The sequence below is a fragment of the Hesperophylax consimilis genome, chromosome 18 (genome assembly GCF_061612785.1).
Source record: "Hesperophylax consimilis isolate HC1 chromosome 18, BYU_Hcon_1.0, whole genome shotgun sequence".
NCBI classification, from domain to species: Eukaryota; Metazoa; Arthropoda; class Insecta; order Trichoptera; family Limnephilidae; genus Hesperophylax; species Hesperophylax consimilis.
In genome coordinates this window covers 6,818,836-6,840,001 of record NC_142853.1, presented here as the reverse complement: position 1 = coordinate 6,840,001, position 21,166 = coordinate 6,818,836, and the positions used below count along the sequence as shown (strand labels likewise).

Below are 21,166 nucleotides of genomic sequence, written 5' to 3'. Positions count from 1 at the left end.
TAATTAATAAAACCAAAACATGACTAACAAGTCCTAGCATTCGTTTAAATTGTTATCAAGTTTAAAAAACTCCATTTTAAATTTATTTACTTTTAAAAAAATATTTATATATCAAACTATTTATATTATTTCTATTGGGTACTTATAATTAAAACATTTCGACAAATTGATTTTATTTGTATTAAGTACCAACAATATTACATGCGTTCAATGATTTCCGAATAAATTGTCTGAAGTTATTAATGATTACCTCGTAAAGTTACCCCACTTATTGTATTGTTTACATCGACTGAAGGTTGGTGTTTCTAAATGTTGTCATGCAGTTTGATAATGCCTTCGAAAGGCAAACAGCTATTACGCGTAGTGATAATTTCAAATTAGAACTTGTTTATTAATATTTTTCAATGAAAAATAATATTACAAATTAAAAAAAAAACACCTTTGGATTTATTGGTTAGCAGACGAAATTACAGTTTTAAGCTTCATAGCAATGACGTTGTATTGTCGTTAACATTACACAGACATTCACGGAGAAGATTTTAGTTTAAGAGGAAGCTACAAGCCAAAAATGTGTATATTCTTGGTATACCTTATATTGTAGGTAATAGGCATTAAAATCGCTTGACAAACGGAGTCTAGAAACGTTCGATTTCAAACACAAAACTGGTTTTTATTTATTTTGTAAATAATTTTATAAGAAAGCAAAAAAGTTAATCAAGGAAACTGTCACTTGATTAACTTTTGACATTTAACTGTTTTTAACTGTCATTAAAAAAATATTTTTTTAGTAGTTTACATTTATATTTTTTATTGAGTAATTCATTTTTTTATTTGTATTCTACTCAAGCGAAACGATAGGAGAACCTTCAATTTATCTAAAGCATATTTTTTGGTATTCATAATGTACACCAATTCGTTATAAAAATTAATCAAAATAGTGATTTAGATAATTTTTTAAAGATTCTATTTTAATGTTTTTTTTTTAAATTACTTGCAAACCAAAGTAACGTGATCTAAGACGGTTACTGAACCGGCTAAAGACGAAAGGTTTTCTAATCACATGACATAAAAAAAAACTCCTTTACCGAGGAACCTAAGCCATAAATAGGCAGTAATGTATTTGAGAAACACTCAGATAAATTGGCTTATTTAAGTGCTTACTAATGTTTTATTCGCATTGGGGGATTTTGACGTAATTCCGCAGATATTATGTAAAACAGGGAAGCGTACATTTACCCTAGTGTGGATTATGGAAGAATAATGAGCCGTCGGCGGAAACCAAACATGTCCGACTACTGTCAGTACTGTCAGTAATGTCTACTTAATTTGAGTAGATCGTAAGTGCTTAAAATAGAAGCAGGAAATATTCAATCTAAATTCGTAAAACTGGCGTTATCTACGTCACGTTATAAAGTTGGACAAACCCATAAAAATGTTTCGTAAGTTAATTTATTAATTTACCAAACAAATGTCTGAAAAGCTACAAAGTGACTTGTTGACAGGAATAATAATAATAAAAGGACTCTCAACTAGCAATCCAAAGGTCACGTATTCAAAGACTGATGTTTGCAATTGAATTTTATATTGATTAATTTGTATTATTTCTCAATCTATTCGTTTAAAATAATATACAGTTTATCTATTTGCGGCACGTTCCAGTTTGTATAGGGGTAAATAAAATAAGTCCTTTTCTTGAATTTAGCCTCAACCACAGTTTTATAATGGCTTTGAACGCCAAAACACCACTATAACTGAAAAAAATTAAATGCTCGCTCAACTTAAAAATAATATTTCAGATCCCAATTTACTCTAAAATTAAATTAGGAAAAAATGTATAAATTAAAGTAATTTTTATATTTATTTACCCTTCATTAATAAACATCACTTTAATCTATTTTCAGATTCCATATATTTTTTTAAAATTATTCTTTATTAATTTAACATGTAAACATTGATTGATAAATTGACTGGAATGGGACCATAAAACAAAAGTGTGTTAAGTGCATTATAAGTATAAAACATATTTCGCAAATAAGCGGGGTAGTTACTACTAATTCTAAAAGTACATAATAAACTTAACATACCATGCTTTATAATAATTCCACTCGATTACTCCTGATTACAATAAATCACCCCTTCCCAATGACTGGTAAGATTAATGCTTCGGTGCTGAGAGATTGCCCTCGACTTCGTTTCAGACTTAGCAACCCTGACACCCAAGAGCCATGATCCACGCATGTCAAACATTGTCTAAGTATATCTCTATCATAAAGTTTGGACGGATCAAGTGTTCATCATCAGTCGCTCCCTCGTAACGTGCCGGTATACCTACTGTAGACTGTAGACTTGTAGACCAGAGGCAACTTGTACAACTTACGCACTAGAACGAATAGAAATATATCCAACTATCAAGAGCCAATTACCTAAGTTAGGCACTCCAACAACTCCACAAAGGCCTGTTTTTCAAAGTGGAATTTGTTACCAGTTAAAAGTTAAGTGGAAAATTGTGTGAAAGCGTTCGCTTTCTCGGTTATTTTTATTGTTGGCTGCGATAAAACTTACCTTCCTTTCCGCTAGAAAATTCTTATTCCAGTTTGAAACTATGTAAGTAATGTAACCTGATACCTTCGTTACATTTAGGTATTAATTATTGTTATGAGTTTTAAATTTTTATTACCTGTTAAAAGTTTTTAATCATTTTCTCCCTGCTTTTGACTTTTGAGTATGTTCTACAAATTAACCTTTTACAACCCTCTTACATTCGATATTATTCCTGAAGTAGCGATAAGAAATAAACTTGGATGAGAAAATCATTTACCAAATTTAAAGAAAGCATAAAAAATTACAATTTTACAGATTTTCAAGTTAAGGCGATGCCATACGTAGTAATGCAAAATCATGTGTTTTTGGTTTGAAATTTTTTTCACATAGAAATGTTTCAGATGCTTTAATTAAATACTGCGAGTAGAATACATCTTGGCCTTTGAAATAATCGAGTAATTTTTAGATAAATCATTTTATAAGGCCAGAAAAAAATAATATATTAAGCCTTTGAAAACTGCTTTAAAGTTCGAAATCTCCAACTTACGAACCCATTTTCGGTTATAATTTTATAGCATAGTGTGGCAAATTAAGTTATTTATAAAATAATCGGAAAAAATATATATTTATGCCTGAACATTCACAAAATAAAATAAAAGGCACTTTTTGGCCATGGTTTTTTCTTGCATAAATCAAAACAGGCGGATGGTGTTAAGCGGGAATTTAAACCTTATCGCCATGTACGTAAGGGTTGTTATTGATAGCGGCTCAATTTAAAATATTACACGACGTTGTGCATCGCCTTAATATTATAAAGACTTTAGCCGTCATTTTGACGGTTGCCGATGTTAAGTGACGATATTTTGGTTAAAGTTTATTGTTTTCATTTGATTTTTTTTACTTTTCTTGATTCTTGATTTAACGATGTTAATGTGACGGTTGGGGGCCATTAAACTGAGTTTGTTTAAAACCTTTTTCCTTCAAGTTTACAGTTTGACAGTACTAATCTGTCTGTCACTTTCTTTTAGTAACGCATATCATTTGAACTCGATCTGTACGTTTATTAGTCACTGTCTTTTGGTGTTCAGTATTCTATCTCATATTGATCTCTGCGCACGTATTTCATGTCGTCGAAATTATTTTCGTTTGTGTTTTTGTAAATTCTATTCTACCAAATGTGTATCTAATTAAATACAGTAAGCTTTTTGATAAATATTGTTTTTTATTTATACAGGGTTTTCGAATAAGCGGTGTTATTTTGAATAACCCGCTATTTCGTTAGATGTTACATTTGAAGCTGTCATTTTTTAACATTTGACAATTAAAAACTACGCGATTAATAAAAATGGAACGATACACGCTTCAACAACGCATTGAAATTATTAAAATTCACTTGAGTGAATCAAATGCAAATCATCTTGAGTAATGAGGCCCATTTCCACCTCGGTGGCTTCGTCAAAAATTCATTTTCGCATCTGGGGCTCGGAAAACCCAAGAATTATTGTTGAAAAGCCTCTCTATCCTCAACGTGTGACTGTTTGGTGCGGTTTATGGTCCGGCGGAGTCATTGGACCTTACTTTTTCGAAAATGAGGCTGGAGCAACAGTTACGGTGAATGGATTGCGCCATCGAGAGATGATTAATGATTTTTTATGGCCGAAATTGGATGGTATTGATCTGGACAACGTTGACTTTTAACAAGACGGCGCTACGTGCCACACAAGCAACGAAACCATTGATCTTTTACGATTGAATATCAAAATAACACCTCTTATTGGAAAACCCTGTATTATACCAAAAGTAACGCTCACATGTGATCAGCCGTCAATATGACGGTCGCGGTCTTTATAGGTATGAAGCAGTACCCGGTCGTGCTAGTGTCAAGTCACGAGATCTCGATAATGTTTGCAGGTGTCGCGTCGTATTTTTAGAAAAAACAGGGTGTTGAAAATACATAGTGAAAAAGCTCTCATTTTTTTTCGGAAAATAGTTTCAAATCATTTTCTAGAGATGTATTCCTGAAAGTGTAATGTTGAGACTTTAGCCTTGGTAGTGAACGAAGTATCAGATTATCAGAAAATGACATTTTGAAATAATTTTTAGATTGTAAAAGCGTTAAATGGAAACCTAAGTTGATTATTTTATTACATCACCCCTGTAATCAATAGTAATATTTCTTGTTTTTAGGATACATGTGAATAGTTTCATAATTAAATCACATTTATAAATCACTGATTATGACTTGTATTTTTTCACAAATTTCTTAGCGTTTACATTATAATTATTGTGGCTTGAGTAATCTCATTTTTCCACAAATTAGACATCTACGAACTATGTAACATGGAAAAACGTTCGTGGAAAGAAGGCAACAAGATGACTGTGGCGCATGCGACACTAATCACAGTAATCACTATGCAACGATCTCTCTCTGCTTTAAGATAAGATCGGAAAGCGAAGAATTTTTGCAACTCAGACTAAAGTAATGCATGTTCTGCAAAGGGTACAAGCAATCAGAACACTGTATACAAATGTAAGTGCGCGATACATGTTCATGTTGAGAAGCGTTGCCTTAAAGGTTTCGATCAGGCACGCGATACATAAATCACAAAAAATATACATTTTGTAGGAATGAACAGTAGGTATTCATTACTGAGAGTGAAATATAACTCATAATAAATCGCGAAGGTCAACAGAAGAAGCAGTCGGCGGCCTCGCAGAAATATGTGTCGGGTAGAGTCAAGGGTAGAATTAAAAGACAAGTGTATTATTTGATGCATGAATGTGAATTAAGGCGATGCCATACGTAGTAATGCAAAATCATGTGTTTTTGTTTTGAAAATTTGGTCGCCTAGAAATGTTTCAGATGCTTTAATTAAATACTGCGAGTAGAATACATCTTGACCTTTGAAATAATCGAGTATTTTTTAGATAAATCTTTTTATAAGCCCAGAAAAAAATAATGTATAAGGCCTATGAAAACTGCTTTAAAGTTCAAAATCTCCAACTTACGAACCCATTTTCGGTTATGATTTTATTGTATAATGTTACAAATTAAGTTATTTATAAAATGATCGGAAAAAATTAAATATTTATGCCTGAACATCCACAAAATATAATAAAAGGCACTTTTTGGCCATGTTTTTTTCTTGCATAAATCAAAACAGGCGGATGGTGTTAAGCGGGAATTTAAACCTTATCGCCATCTACGTAAGGGTTGTTATTGATAGCGATTCAATTTAAAATATTACACGACGTAGTGCATCGCCTTAAATAAAATAAGCATTCTAGAAGAAAAGATGTTTGAAGTTTATACAACAGATTTATTTTCTTTTGGTTAATCTCGTTTTTTTTATGGGAATTATTCTTCATCCTAAACAAAAATGATCCAGACAGCTTTATAAATTACCAATTTAAATTTGGGAAAAAAAATTAAATACTGATGCCGATCCCTAGGGAAAACAAAGTTGTGGCTTCCAATTTAATAAATTAAGAGGTTTTTCAAAGCTATGAGTAGTAACTTATAGTTATACTAAGCTAAAGGGTAGGGAAACTAAAATGAAGTTAATTAAATGAACTGGGAGGTTGACCACTGCAAACCTACAAAATGTAATGATGAGGGTCAAAGTATCTACGTTTATTTAAATAAATATGTGGTTTCGCTAAAACGAACTTCGTACGAGGAGCTTTTGGTCGACATTCAACTATAAAATAATGATACTAAAAAAGTAGGCAGTTCAAAATGTTCAAAGAACTGAATAGAAACTCAATTATTACACGCTACAACAGCAAAGAAAAATAATGTTTCCGACATCATTAAACGTGAACAAGAAACATTATTGATATTTGATGAAAGTATTGGTTGATCATTTGAAGGGAAGTTTTCCACGCAAAACTATTGTGGGAAAGGTCAAATAAAATAACTTGCTAAATTGCCGTACGTCTAAAATTGCGATTTTTACACTAAATGTACTATTATGGTGATCGCGTTGACAAAATTCTTCACGGAGAAAACTTAATGATTGAAAAATTGTTATTTCATTAAAAATCTGGTCAAATTATTCGTTTCCGTGTTAAAAATGGGACTGGAGGCCTATTACGAATGAATTGAGAATTTACATCTATCAGTGAAGCGCAAATATGTTATGAGGAAGTCGGAACACGTGTTCTTAAAATAATAATATTTTCACATCTCGTAAGTTACATCTATTCAGATAAGGCGACTTGCGTGAACACGTATTCAGATATATTCTGAATGACTAATATTTTATTAGGAAACGGTCGTGCATTCACATTGTTAACAGTATCTTGTTAAAAAAATCTGTTCACAATTTTCTCTGTATTCTTATATAACGTATAATATGTGTTTTTGACGATTTGTGGAAGTTTTATTAAAAAAAAAAAACAAAATGTCGCCGAAGACCAAAATTTCATTCACATTTTTTTCTCCAAATAATTGTTGAATCACTGGTTAAAGTCAGCCAAGCACGTCTCTTAACACCCTGTAGAGTTATGATATGTTTTTTTTTTTTTTTTTTTAAAGAAATATAAACATTCTTGGGCTACAAATAACCTGAAATATTTGAAAATCTCCTACTACCACCACAGTAAGCTGAAAATGTTGCTTGTGTTGTGACGGAGGACTTAGCCAGCCGAGGAATTGAACACACTACGCCTGGGTGGGACTCAAACGCGTTGTCAACTCGGCCACCGACCGGTGATATAAAATGGTGATGTTAAATGTGCTACCGGCTACCGTAATATTATCGGCCTCCTAAATCCTAACTGATAATGCATGATTTATGTTTCGAACAATTTAATATTTGTCAATAAACGGCAAAAATATTTTTAAAAAATAGTGGCAAACGAATGCCAACATTGAACAGATTTTTTAAATTACTTCAGTCAAGCTTCAAAACTGAAATATTGAATAAGTGTTCGTAAGGTCTACACGGTAATGCCAGTAATTTGGGTTAAAACAATGAAACACAGTTTTTTTTTTAATCAGGCAAATTTTCAAGCTTAGTGGGGAATGCTTGCATGTAGTGGACTCGGATACGAAATGCTTTCATTTTCAAAACGTTTCACATTTTGTTTTGGGTAATATTATTAACACCCATGTTTTCATTAATGGACGTTACTCATATAAATTGTACTCAGGGTGCATTTAGAAAATGGAAATGCTTTTTCACATTCTCGCCATAAAAGGTAAGGTTTAATCGCTACTAACATTATGATATTTTTGTTTTCTGCTAATCAGACCTCATTATCTATGTAAATAAAAATGTTCGTTTATTCAAAATCTTAACTCTGTGAGAGTTCTTGCTGTGAATTTTGCCATAACGTTGCATTCGAATACGCATGAGTGACAGGTAAAAATATTTTTTTTTTAAACAGCGCCATTTGTTGGACGTGAAAGCAACACGCTCTATTGTTTCTCTATCTGCAGACAGACTAAGTCACAGTAACGCGTGACAGGGTACAGATAGTTATAAATAAACCATTTGTATTCGATCTCAGAAGCAGCTTGGACAATGCGTTTGTCTTGGGCCAGTGATCGAGAATTCAAAATCCCTGCGAAATTCATCCTTCATCTATAAAACAAAACAATTTTTTTAAAGTCCTCCAGTCCTCCAACATAAGCAACATTTTTCGTTTACTGTGGTGGTAGTAGGAGATTTTCAAATATTGTCAGGTTATTCGTAATACGGGAATGTTTATCTATCTTCAAAAAAAATATGTTAATTTTACATTCATGACTTTATCTACATATAATATTGTATCTTACTAACCAGATCTAAAAATTCAGGTAGGTAGGTACTAACCGACTTTCCTACATCCTTTATCTTTTCTTCGGCCGTTTTCTTCCATTTTACAATAATCTCCAATTGGGGATGTCATAGTTCCATTGTCAAAATACATAAATATATATTTTAATCGATAGTAATACAGGGTTTTCCAATAAGAGGTGTTATTTTGATATTTAATCGTAAAATTTCAATGGTTTCGTTGCTTGTGTGGCACGTAGCGCCGTCTTGTTGAAAGTAAGCGTTGTCCAGATCAATACCATCCAATTCCGGCCATAAAAATCTTAATCATCTCTCGATAGCGCAATCCATTCACCGTAACTGTTGCTTCAACCACATTTTCGAAAAAGTAAGGTCCAATGACTCTGCCGGACCATAAATGTAAAAACGTTAAAAAATAATATGCTTGACGCTGACCGGGTATATAAAATGACTAATACATATTAGTGTAAAATAAAGTTCCCATGTTTTAATTTAATGATTTTGACTTTTGAATTCATCGTGTTAATAAAACATGTGCCTTTCAAATCAAGTATGTGTATCGTGTAACATATTAAAAAAATTCCAGCAAAACAATGCATAATCTAGAAAATTCCAGGTAAAAGTGTTGGTTCATTCCGCGATGTCGACCTTTGATAAACCGGGCTTAGGTCACCCGGGCCTGCTAGGGAAGTTTACTCCGGCGCATAAATCATATCGTTTACGACTTCTGAAACTAAATTTTCAGTAAGAAGGTTCCCGCACGAGTAAGTTTCCCGCGCGAACAGAGACGGAACCTTTTTTCGACTGAAGGAAACGGAAACTGGCTCAAAGATAACGGAATAATGGAGGTTACTATTCGGAAAGTTTACTTTTGTTACAGTTAGCGTGATCCAGAGAAAAATATTCTCATGGATCTATTTTAGAATTAAATCTAAGCAACACTACTTCGCGTGATATTGATGAATTACCCGTGTATAGTTTTATCTCGGATCATTAAATGTATATCGCCCAGTACAACGTTAAGTGAACATTCAATTTATTTCTTTTGATTCCACGTAATAACTTGGCTTTGTACGAAGATATAAAAGTTATAATTGGTGCAATTTATAGAAATAAGTACTATCATTTTCTGTATCAATAAAACGGAAAAGGTTAAATTGTTAAATTATATTATAAAATGGGAAATATTTTTATTTTTTTATTCTTAAAATTAATAGTTAATCCTCAAAGTACTTATTACCTTATAATTAGGAAGATATATACTATTACATGATTTGTATTTTCAATATTATTTTCAGTGGCGGATCGAGACTTTTTATATACTAGAGTGCTAATATTACAAAAAATGGCATTGTTGTAAATGAAATTTTTTTTTAAATTTTATTTCAGAAATTCGACTTTTTGCATGAAGATTTTCAAGAAATTTCAGTTTGACTTTGAGCCGCACGAATTTCCTGAAAATCTTCATAGAAAAAATCGAATTTTCGAAAAAAAAAAAAATCATTTTCAGCTACATCAATAATGTAATATTAGCACTCTAGTACACTCAAAATTTACGAGCCGCCACTGATTATTTTAGTGTGGGAGTTTCTTAATAGTTCACGTAACGGGTGTTGAGGGTTCGATTATATTCGACATAAATATCCGTCTGTTACCCTTGACTTTTTACTCAGGCGTCCCTCACTTCTTATACCATTCACATTCGCGTCGTTTCTTCTCCTCACACTCCTTTATTCGTACATTCATTCTGCACGCCCAAGCCATCAAAGTGTCCCTTTCTTAATCTTGATCACTGAGATTACATCAGCCCTGCGTTATTTGGAAATCTCTACATTTCTCACACGATCACGAATGCTTTTACCAAATATACGCTTCAGGGATCTCATTTTAAAATATTGATATGAGAAAATCATTTCAAATGAAACACCTGACAAAAAAAGTTCTACGGCTTTCACGAAGAGCATTGTTATTACTTTTTTTTTTAAATGCCGTTGGAGGAAAATGGCTGACATAATGTATATAATCTTATCATTAGATTTTCTGTTTTTGTTTTTATTTTAGTTAACGCCCAAACGATATGTGAAACTAAAATACAGAGAATGTAAAAATAAAATTTTAAATTCTTTGTATTTTTTACATAAAATAACTGTATAAGACATTGAAAGATATGGAAATGATTTCCCTCGGGGTCTCCTGTGTGAAGTTAATATAAAAATTATAATTTAAAAAAAAACAAAAGATTGTTTTTTCATCACTACCATAGTAACATCATATATTTTCTTCTTTAGGACATTATTATCAAAGAAAAAGAACTGATACACTTTTCTGAATAAGCCTTAAAAAGTAAATATACTTTGCAGGGTTTTATAGAGTCTTTTTATTGTTCAAAGTGTACTTAAAAATTGATAACCTGAAAATGAACCGGACACGATTTCACGGCTGAACCGGCCGGGCAGAAACAACGGTCGTGATAATTCACCGGTTCGGCCGGTTCGACGTCGAATTCCAGTTAAGCCTACGTAAAAGCCCTAAGCTGCGAATCCTCGTAAACTTTATTCAACCTTCCACAAGTTTGCAAAACTCCGAAATTATTTTCAGGCCCAAGTTCTAAATTACACAAATTAGAATATTCCACGACAGTTATTGAACATCTTGGTTTATGGTCTTCGCAGATTAAGAAGTATTTTATTAAAAATCTAATTGTTTTCCGGGGGGAGCATTAACAAAAGCAGCAAAAGATATAACAATCTTTGTTTTTCCGGTGTAATTTTACAAGATATCTCAACTGATGTCAAAATACCAATGTAAAAATGTGCTTATTAACTCCCATTTATGTATTGTAGGTTCCTCTCTTAATGGAGGACTGAACGCAGTTGGCGCTAACAAAAAATTGTCCAAAGAAGCGAAGTTAGCAGTCCACAATGGAGTGCTGGTACATACCCTGATGTATGGAAGTGAGGCATGGAACTGGCAAAGAAGGGATGAAAGTAGATTGAATGCTGTTGAAATGAGATCTCTGAGGCGTATGTGTAGTAAAACCATGTATGATCGTGTGAGGAATGTGGAGATCCGCAAAGAGTGCAAGGCTGATGTAAGCGTAATGAGTAAGATCAAGAAAGGGACGCTCAGATGGTTTGGGCATATAGAGCGAATGAGCGAAGAAAGGAGTGTTAGGAGAATATACGATGCAAGTGTGAATGGTAGCAGAAGTCGGGGACGCCCGAAGAAGACATGGCACGACCAAGTGAATCAGATACTTGAGTCGGGCCATGTCAAGAGTCAGAACAATAGAAGAGTATGTATGAGACGATGTATGAATGAGAATGAGGCAAGGAGTGTGTGCCAAGACCGAGTTGTTTGGCGGTCCGTTCTCTCTGCCTACCCCTGCGGGGAAACGGCGTGATGGTTAGTTAGTTAGTTAGGTTCCTCTCGTCCTACAATGAGTTTTGTAACTCATCGGGTTTGCTATATCAAGAAATAAAAATATGAAATACTAGCAAAAAGTTGTTAGAGAAAATATGAGATTCGATGAGTTTTTGATCAAGGAAAAGTATTTTAGTGAATATGAAAAATCTTGGATAAGCCATGTATTAAAGCTATAAGACAATTTATATAAATAAAAATGTAAATATTAATTTGTTCAAAATCTTAAATCTCAGAAAGTTCTTCATCGATTGCATTGAAATTTTGACACAATGTTAGATTCGAATACGCGTGTGTTTTTATATACCTATATTATATATATGTCACCGGTAACAGGTAAACACATGCTTTTTTTTAAAGCCACAAAAGCGCCAAATCAACCAATTTCGTACACATCGATATTTTTTCTTGGGCAGATAAACAATTGCATTCGCCAGTATGGGGCCTAGTAGTCGAGAGGTCGAGAAATATTTTACCTAAAATGTATTATGACGGCCTCCGTGGTCAAGAGCTAAGGCTATCGACTAGCAATCCGAAGGTCGCGAGTTAAAATCCCGTGGTGCGCAAGTAAATTTTATTTCATGAATTTATTATATTTCACAATTTATTAATTTAAAATAATATAAAATAGTATATTTTCTGCACGTTCCAGAGTGGAAGATACTCTCAGTATCGCCCTGATGTAAGATCACCATTCAGAATTGAAACTTTGCTTGATATAGCTTTAGCCGGGTTTGGTGACCAGATCCAAATAGCCAGATCCACCACATTCTTCTTCCCTATTTCCTACCTCCCCATTATATTTATTCGCATAAAATACCCTAATTGGGGATGCTTTAGTCTCACTGTTCATATGTTTCTAATTGATTTTGAGAAAAGCTTGCTTAATAATTTGGTTTCAACTGGCATTCTCACATACGGCATATTTAAATCTAAATATCAAATTTTCAATGTGGCAAAGTAATGCAATCAGAATTATTTTCTGAATTCATGAGTTAACTCCGGTAAATGGCGGAATGGTGAACCGAAGCACGTATAAACGTTCTATGTTCTGTATATAATGCTTAAAGAGCATACTAGATTTAAAGCTTTGCTCCGCCAATCCATTGATTGACCATGTTACGCTTCATTATGAGTTCATGGCACCGCGGAACATGGCAATAATCAACTTCGATTCAACGTCCATCCAATAGATTCAACTTGCTATAATAAAATACAGCGTATGTGGCCTACCTATTAGTGATGGGCATAATACTATTTCTACACACACCGATTATTTAAATGTTTCTATTTTCAAAATATTTGGAATTACCAATCGATTATTCGATTTTTTTGACTGCGTCCATCGTTTCAAAGTAGGTATTTAAATTGAATACCAGTACTCACTGTCTCTAGACGGTTGGGAGCAGTTTCCACTCTTATGCGGTTTTATTTTTAAAAAAATCTAAAGTTTCAAAACATCGATCGATTATTCTAACATTAATTTGCTTAGTTAGAATATTTCAAAACATCGATCGATTATTTAAAAGTTTCGAATGCATCCATCACTAGCGCCAACAGATACGAAGTATCTACCGATGGACTCCAATGCCAATGGAGTCGGTCAGCGGGGGCTAAATAATTTTGTGATGACAGTAACATGGCGGCCGCGGAATCACCGCGGATGTCAACACACTGATAGGCCGATAAATTGCATTGACGTAACCTGACACTGGACAATTTATCTCCGAAATTACAAATAGCCAGCCCGTTAATCATTTTCCGTCGTCAAGTCTAATTAGGTCACATTAAATCCTTAGAAACTTTTTTTAACTGACCAAATATTAACCCTAGAAAACTGACCTTCGTCAAATCGACTACGCTGAAACACAATTGGTTAGTCGTTCAAGAAAGAATTTCGATCTTCGAATATCATATTTGATCGATTTCACCATACTGCCTCCATGGACGAAGGGTAAGGTCACAGGATGAAATCCCAATGTAGAATAATTGAGATATAATGTATTGTTGGTAAAAATATATATGTAATGTAATGTGTATTAATATTATATAGCCTGTATGTATGTACCTAGTCAGTTTGATAGTGACATATTTATATTTCTCTAACTATAATAAATATTTTTTTATTTAAAAAAATTAAATCCCGGCGTGCGCGGGTTAATTTTGTTTGATAGTGAAAAACCACTGTTCAAATTTGAAACGTTACGTAAAATAATGGAATTAGTCGTGTTTGGTGACCAGATCTGAACAACCAGGTACTTCCTCTTTCTCATCTCCTTTCCCTGCTCACTACCTGCAGGATCATGATGTACCACAATTGGGGATGCCATAGTCTCACTGGCTTCAGACGGTTGGGAGCAGTTGAGATCGTTATTTACATTTTTTAAAAACAAGTAAGGAAAAGTTAAGCTTGCTTTAGGCATACTAAGGCACCACAATACACTTCTGCCCGTGTACCTCTTCGGTGTCGTATAGTCTAATGCTATTTCGATTAATTAGATCAGTTTTCAAGAGTACATTATTATCTATTGTTTTCTCAAGAAGATTCCATTATTTCCCTTTGTTCAGAATATGAATTATTTAATCCGATTTCAATAAACACATGACATATATTGTTTGGCGCCCTTGATGTGATTTATTAACTAAAATCCACTGAAAGCATTGTTCAAAATTACAAAAATTTTAACTTTATTTTTAGTATGCATCATAATAATTGTTAGATATAATATATAACATTTTTTTAAAGAAGGTTTATTAGGTCCAATTGTTTCGCAGAATCAAAATTTGACAAAGTCATCACATGCTGATCAGTTCTATTTTGTTTTTTTTGACAGTTGAAAGGTTCCCGTTAAATCCCGATTAGAATTCGGCTTCAGCTTCTGAACAAAATGTGATCAGCAGAAGAGGACAAATATCATGTTGTTAAGCTTGTCAGCTTATTACAAATTGATAGAAAGCTGAAACGCGCCTAGTTCCACAGGTTATTTGACAGAAGGTCGAAGTATTTCCGCTCTGCTATAAAATCCAAATAAATAAAATATTTCTAAACATATCCGAAAACTAATTTTGAAAGGAGATAAAATACGCTTTCAAACTGTATTATTATCAATAAATACTATTTTTTTAAATTGCTCATTTTACGTCTTTTAACTAAAATTACTGATAACAAAAACATATATAAAATGACATGCATTATATGAGACAAATGTATAAGAAACGTTACTGTCCTCTTTTTGGTCGTTTCGTATAAAAATACTATCTTAGTCACTAAGCAAGACACCTTTGTACTGGGATTCCATGATTCATACGCTAACTTATACTGTTAAATATACCTACTAATTTTTATCATATTTCATAGTTTCTTATATAAAACTATAAAGCCTAATAGGAAAAACACCTTTTTTCGTCATATTCATAAATATACGCCTTAAGGTAGGCAATCCCGCAGAAAAATGCATTTTTCGGAAAATGCTTACGTGCTGGAAAAAAAACTGGGGGCATTTCTGAACTCAGCGCACTAAAATACATAAGAATCACCCATTATTTTAAAGAAAGCAATTTGGTCGCAGGCCTGTGAATTAATGAGTTACTCACGAAATTATATAAATTTTTGTTTCAATTTGGGTGAAGAACCTTTGTTTTCAAAAAGGTACAAATTTTTAGTAATCTGTGGTTAACTTTTATATTTTAAAATTAAGCATGATTATTTCCCTTTCCAACTCCGTTTAGATTGTATTTCTCACGGTGATAATAAGGGAGATACAACGATTTATATGAGACCATATGAGTTGTTACCAGAGGCAAACAAATTAGCGTGAAGGGGGGACCTTTCAAATGTCAAAAAAACACAATGGCGCAGAATGTCTATTTGTCGACAAAATTAAATTTGCATTATTTTAAACCACTGGGCCTTATTCTTATCCAAGCCATGTTTCTGAGACATAGATATAAAAAAATCTTCTCAGGAGAGCTGTGAGACAAATAACAAAATTACTAATATATATGTTTTTTTATGTTTCAGTTAAATAATTAATTTGATAATGACAGTTACCGACATTTAAAACTGTATTTTGTTATGATACGTATGATTTAAAAAAAAACAACGCTTTCAGTTTTCTAGGAATCAGAATGGTAAAAAGTTCATTCGCCAGCATTCCCAAAATATCATTTCAGCCACGGACATCGGACTTTAATGGCCTCGGATTAGCCAGAAATAATACACTTTAATACCAAGGGGTTAGGTGGGAAAGGGTAGACGCTCAAATCTGCCGTCAAATTAAAACCGGAATGAAAATATTTTACCATCCTGATTGATACAAATAAAAATGTGTTTTTTTGCGAACGAACGCAAGCCATCGGGTATACCCACTATAGACTACAGTGCCACATAGCTAAGTAGAATAGGGTGGGCCGTCAGAGCTTCGACAGATACAATTTGTTTTTAAATTAAATCCATGTTCTTTTTTCGCCCAATACCGGAGTTTTTTTTTATTATTACTTTCACTTGCGTATAACTCTTGAAAATCAAGTGATTTTAAAATGTATAATTTATGAAGCTGAAAGTATTCATAAATAAAATATTTGCCTCAGGGTCATTTCAAAAGATTAAATTTAAGAATCAATGCAAAATAACAGCTCAGAGTCGACTCAATTGAACGACGGATCAAATAAACGGAAGCCGCAAGCTCAGAGAGTATGAGCGTATGTAGGTGTAGGTACATATGTTAAAGTCTAGATATCAGGCTGTCAGAGGCCGTTTACGTCTCTGAGTATGTAACAACAATTAATACTTAATGTAATAACTTAAATGGCGCTGTTTTCCTCAAATATCTCCTGATAAAAAAAGAGTAACCGTTCAATTGAGCCGTGGTACGGTTCACCGGGAGTCGCAGGAATACTGATCATCAAAAAGAGCTAGCTCAATTGTACGGCTCACTCATGAACGACTCATTGTTAGAGTGGTGGTCTTACACTAGAGCGATACCGACAGTATCTCCCATTCTGGAACGTGCCGCAAATATACAAGATGTATTATTTTATTTGAGTAAATTGTGAAATAAATAATATTTTCTTGCGCACGCTGGATTTGAACCCGCCAGCTTGCTAGTAGAAAGCCCTACCGGCTCGACCACGGAGGCCGTCTGATATGATTTTTAATTAGATTTTTATTTTTATCAGTTTCAATTTTGAAAATTAAAAGTTCATTGAACTTTAATATTTTTACACAATACGCAATCAGTTCACCGACAATTGAAATAAGTATGTTTAATTACAGATCTATTGTTTTTGCAGCATCGTCCACAACCAACACATTTAAAATGATAAATGGATAAATCATCATTAACCTCTTAAGGACCAAGCCCGAGTATACTCGGGCGGCTATTATGTGCCAGAATTCGGAATTCATACTAAAGAAAAATTTTAATTATTTTTTCACACTATGCACCACAACATCAATATGCAGTCCCATTTTAGGTTTATATAATGGCTTTTATATGAGGATATATATTTTGAGTAAATAAAATTCATTGATAAAAAAAGGTGTTTTTTTTCCATTTTTAATTTTTAAATGATTACTGAAGGGGTTAAATACAACACAGAACGCGATGAAATATCAGTTCGTGAATTCTATCAGGCAATGAATTCTCAAAACTCTCGAGACCCCGGAGAGAAAAAAAAACTTTTTTTGTTTTTTATTGGCTGAGTGACTTTAGTGACTGAATTAACAATCCGTATGGTTCTTATTCAGGCGTTGTGCGTTCAATTTTTTTGCAAATTGCTCCATCACTGCACAAGAAATATCAGCTTTTAACTGTAGTAGTAGGAGTTGGTAAAATACTGTCTGGTTATCTGTAACCTGGGAATGTTTGTCTTTCGTTAAAAAAAAATATTGAAGGCTCATCCTACTGTACGTCTGCTGTACGTACACCGTACCGTAGCTACTTTGTAATGCGAGGCTTTGAAAAAGGCTTTCACGCAAAGCCGTGGATTTAGCTGCAAATTTTCCGGCGAGAGGATGAGTAATGTACACCTTTAAAAAAACTAAACTGGCGCAAAAAAATATACCCCAAAGTCAGCATATTATTTATTTAAGTGCATACTTTAAGCGTAAAAGGTTTTAGGTAGATTGGCGTCATCCCCTTGTTCCTGTTCCGCGGAAGGCAAGTATTGTTCAGCTTATTATATTATTGCCTCTGAGACGTTCACTCAAAAATATTGTAAATGGAAGAAGCTATTTACCGGGGGTGCTCAAAATATTGATCGGATGGGTTTCTACTGGTCGATCGCAGTGTTAAAAGTTCCTGTGTATATTTTTGACTGTGCGTAAATTTGTTTTTTACGTTGCGGTTCCGGTTAAGGCGAAGCTTAGTGCTAAATCACTATTTTGATTAATCTTTTCAACGAATTGGTGTACATTATGAATACCAAAAATATGCTTTACATAAATTGAAGGTTTTCCTATCGTTTCGCTAGAGTAGAATACAAATAAAATAATAATTTACTCAATAAAAAATATTAATGTAAACTACTAAAAAAAAAACATTTTTTCAAAAGAAATGTATTAACGCGTAAAGGAAACAACTTTTTTTTAAAAATACAGTATTATAGCTAAGATTATATGTGACAGTTTCACTTGATTAACTTTTTGCTTTCTTATAAATTATTTACAAAATAAATAAAAACAAGTTTTGTGCTTGAAATCGAACGTTTCTAGGCTCCATTTGTCAAGCGATTTTAATGCTTATTACCTGCAATATAAGGTATACCAAGAATATACACATTTTTGGCTTGTAGCTTCCTCTTAAAGATTGTAGCCGTTTTAACCTATCGCGCGCCGCAGTAACGGATGGGCACATCGAAAAAATCATTTCTGCGTATCAGTTGGTAATTTTACTGCTTTTATACAAAAGATATTTAAAAAACATTATGTGGTAAGACGGTACAATTTACAAAAAGATAATTGTGCAAAAAGCATTTAAGTTATTACAAAAATAATCAGCTGTCGCCCGGTGAAAAATTAGCGCCAGCACACTCGGGTTAATGGTTCGATAAATCTATAAATATTTTTTTTTAAATGTGACGTGGGTATTTAAGTACCTACTTATAAGTGTTTTATTTTTTTAAGATTTATTAAATAAGAAAATAAATAGAAAGATACTTTTTTGAACGCTAGGTAGGTCTTTTGCTCTCAGTACCTAGTAGTTTGTGATGGAACAATAAGAATTGAAACATTATTACTTAGTGTAGGTACACCACTTTTCTAAGCTAATTCTTCTATCATAACACAAGCGTGATGTATGATGTGTTGAAAGAATTTAAAAAAACTACTGTGTCAATAAAAACAACAAATATATACACCTCTAGTAGTCTAAGCGGTGACCGGATAAATAATCAAAATGATAATTCATCACATCTTTAATAAGTTATATAAAGTCATCGAAAGTGATGAAACAAAAAAATTATTAACTGGGCTAAGTAGGTTAGATTAGGTTAGGTTAAAAAAATCATCGTTTTTAATGACTTTATTTCACTTTTTAAAAGTGTGTTGAATAGTCACTGTGTTGAGTTAGCATGGAACCGTCTAAGCATCCATTTGATGTACAAATAGTTCCTACGTGTCACTATGTGGGTAGGTACTAGACACTACCAAAATATTGTATTTATAATTGCACAGTACGTAAGTACCTACCCTTACTCTCTTTTCTTTTACCTGTATACCGGGCGCCTTGTTCTTCTGAGAAGGTGCAGCAGAATATTTTTTAGTATTCATTTGTCATTCCACTAATGCTTTTGTTAAGAACGTTCATAAAATACTAAAAAAAGCAAAGTGCATATTATTAGGTACCTACCTGTATTTTAACAACGGTACCTGATTTTGAGTTTAATGACAGGGTGGCCTAAAAAATCAAGCCATCCAAGAAGAAGTTTATTTACTTGTTGTTTTAAGCTAGCTCAAGTCCCCGGCGTTGCCAGGGTTTTATACATAGTTTTTTAATCAATTTAGACAGTAATTTTTATCCTATTTTGAACGGTACCATAATGTATTACAATGTAACACATATTATAATACAAAATACATTTGGCAAGTATCGTAATTATACTTATTTAAAAAACCATACCTATTTACATTAGAACGACAACATATTTTTCAATCGTCAGAAATAAGATTTGGAAAAAATTCCATTGAAATCTCAAACAAAGCTTCCTTGATGGCCTCCGTGGTTGATTGGATGCAATACTTTGTTTCAAATCCGGATGTCGCGGGAGAAAATATCGGGGTGCGCAAGTAAAATTTATTTTATTGATATTTGTTATTTCACAATTTATTCATTTGAAATATTATCAATTGCTGTAGTTTGTATTCGCGGCACGTTCCAGAGCGTAGATAGCTTCAGTATCGCTCTTGAAAAGACCACCATTCAAAATCAAAACGTGGCTTGAAACGGTTTTAGCCGTGTTTGATGACCACATCTGTATAGCCGGGTACGTCCCCATCTTCCTCTCCACATCTCCTTCTTCTACATACTAAATTTATCCTCATAATAAATTGGGGATACCATAGTCTCCCTGGCTCCAGAAGTTTTGCTTTTCACATAATTTAATAATCTCTGATTAATCTCCCGCCCGATTTCACCACTTACCCCCCGTCGGAAATTCGAAGTTGTAGATTAACAATTGAAATGAAATCTTATCGAACATGTGATAATTAAAACATAAATTTATAATAATAAATCATTGGAGAAGAAGATAATACTAATAAATCTAAACGAAACATGAAATAGAACAAGACACAGAAAAATAAAAAGTTAACGGTCACAACTAGTATAATAATAATAAGTTGTAATTTCTGTGCCTATAATGATAATAAAACAGTTCATTATCTGAATGGTGTTATCATTACAATAAATTAATAATGTGAAATACTTAGGTAGGTATTTTAAAAGTAATAATATACAAGTAGATTTTCAGGTTATACAAAGAAGACATTAATGTTCGCCGTAGTAAGTAAACCTCTTCATATTTCAATATGTAAAAAATATTTTAACAAAGGTGTTATGTAAACAACAAAAAAATTACCTTTCAATCAAAAGTTTTCAAGTGTCACGTGTTTTCCGGCGCCGAAGAAAATGTTTTTCACCTTTGTCACTCAAACTACACAAAATTATACTCTATTTTTTTTCTAATTGTAAGCACAGTAACTAAAGACAAACAACCACAGCATTGTAAAGTTTTCTAACAGAGAAACATTAACGTGTTCATTTATCACAAATAGACGAAATTTGTTTTCACACTACCCACGACGAATGTAAAGGGATACTGAAATCGCTTCAAAACCAAAACAAATATGCGCGCTCAAACTGTTGCTCGTACTGCGCATGCGCCCGATGTCTACTGCGGTTGGCATTGCCATCTAT

At 33.1% G+C, this 21,166-nt stretch overlaps 1 protein-coding gene across 2 annotated transcripts in view; it reads right to left on the bottom strand.

Moving 5' to 3' along the window:
• LOC149415294 (connectin-like) overlaps window positions 1–21,051 on the bottom strand; it is a 314,777-nt gene extending 293,726 nt beyond the window's left edge. For both annotated transcript variants that reach the window (XM_089642268.1, XM_089642269.1), the window contains exon 1: window positions 20,829–21,051. The gene's annotated coding sequence lies outside the window, so the exon portion shown is untranslated. The remainder of the gene's footprint in view (window positions 1–20,828) is intronic.
• Between the last annotated feature and the right edge of the window lie 115 nt (window positions 21,052–21,166).